This window comes from Octopus bimaculoides, chromosome 6 (genome assembly GCF_001194135.2).
Source record: "Octopus bimaculoides isolate UCB-OBI-ISO-001 chromosome 6, ASM119413v2, whole genome shotgun sequence".
Taxonomy (NCBI): Eukaryota; Metazoa; Mollusca; class Cephalopoda; order Octopoda; family Octopodidae; genus Octopus; species Octopus bimaculoides.
The window spans coordinates 86,109,089-86,111,231 of NC_068986.1; positions in this window are offsets into that span (position 1 = coordinate 86,109,089).

Below are 2,143 nucleotides of genomic sequence, written 5' to 3' on the forward strand. Positions count from 1 at the left end.
ATATATATGACGGGCTTCTTTTAATTTCTGTGTACTAAATACACTCACAAGGTTTTGTTCGACTCGAATCTATAGTAGAAGACACTTGCCTAAGGTTCCACGCAGTGGGACTGAACCTAGAAACATATGGCAGGGAAGCAAGCTTCTTGACACACATATTCCTATATTATTTAACTATTTTCACTCATTGAAGCGTGGATGTGCTGGATCACTGGCTTGAAGAATTGTGTCGAAGGAATCGATCCCCAGTACTTATTGTTTTCAAGCCTGGTACTTATTATATCAGTTTCTTATGTCGAACTGCTAAGTTACGGGAACGAAAACACACTTAACACTGGCTATCAAACAGTGGCGTGTTTACATCTCCGTAACATAGCGATCTGGCAAAAGAGACCGCTAGATTAAGTACCAGGCTTGAACTAACTATAAATACTGGGTTCGACACGTGTGACTAAATTTCTTCAAAGTGTGCCCTCGCGTGGCCGCAGTTTAATGAGTAAAACAAGTAAAAGATTGTATATATATATCTTAGTTATTTGAGAGGGATTATCAATTCAGGCCAAATATTTCACGATCTTTCTGTTAGTATACAAGGCTAACAATATTGTTTAGATTGGTGAAGTCCAATATTCCTGCGGCAGGGTTAGAGGTTATAGTTCATCCCTACTCCATACTGTAAATCCATGGTTGTACTCCAGTTATCCAATTACATAGAGTGATATACAAGACAAAGTATAAACATGATCATTACATATCTTTCCTTTATTGGAATAAATTTGGCTTACACTTGTTTCCAGTTCGTGGAGGCGCAATGGCCCAGTGGTTAGGGCAGCGGACTCGCGGTCATAGGATCGCGGTTTCGATTCCCAGACCGGGCGTTGTGAGTGCTTATTGAGCCAAAACACCTAAAAGCTCCTCGAGGCTCCAGCAGGGGATGGTGGCGAACCCTGCTGTACTCTTTCACCACAACTTTCTCTCACTCTTACTTCCTGTTTCTGTTGTGCCTGTAACTCAAAGGGTCAGCCTTGTCACTCTGTGTCACGCTGAATATCCCCGAGAACTACGTTAAGGGTACAAGTGTCTGTAGAGTGCTCAGCCACTTGCTCGTTAATTTCACTAGAACGCTGTTCCGTTGATCACATCAACTGGAACCCTCGACACTTGTTTCCAGTATTCGTTACTCAATACGATTATATATCAGTTGAGAAAAGTTGAATTACCTAGAACATCAATGCTACTTTCCCCAAAGTCATTTCTGGTTATAGCAAAACGGGACTCTGAAAGAATGATACAAGGATGTGGGGGATGGTTTGGGAGAAAACAGGCATTTGGAAGAAAAGAAGCATGTGGAAGAAAGATAAAGAGAAAAGGGAAAGCGAAGTGATAATTTGGAAGGGAAGAAGTAAAGTGAAGAGAATGAAAGAACACATGTGAGGAAGGAATAGAATGAATAAAGGAGGGAAGGCATTCGATATATATATATGTATATATATCGAATATATATATATCGAATATATATATATATATATATATATATATATATATATATATATGTGTGTGTGTGTGTGAGCTGAAGCCTATAAACGTACACATGTGAGAGCTTAAGTTTCAATTTTCTAACGTACATTTAAGCAGAAATTAGCGACTTAATTTTGGAGAAAAAATACATAGTTAATTAAAACCCAACAACACTGATGTAGCGTACGATGCAATTAACCCACGTGTTAATTAATACTATTTACGCTCATAATATAACATATCTCCTGTTCTTATTATAAGATTTGGTTACTTAATGCACATTTGACAGGCAAGCATAATTCCTCCATTAACACCTGCAGCACCCAAAAACTCTAAGGAACAATGCTACTATAAATATGCCAATAATCCCTTTCTTAGATTTACTAATTATGAACATAATGCCAGCACCATATTGTTTAATCTTGGCTGAAACGATACTGAGAATTAACACAATAGAAACATCCATATTTCAGATATTTTCATTTTGTTTATAATGTTTATTAGTATATATAACAACAGTAGCAGCAACACCAACAGCTTTATACGTTTGTGTATCTGAAGAGAGAGAGAGAGGGAGAGAGAGAGAGAGAGAGAGAGAGAGAGAGAGAGAGAGAGAGAGAGAGAG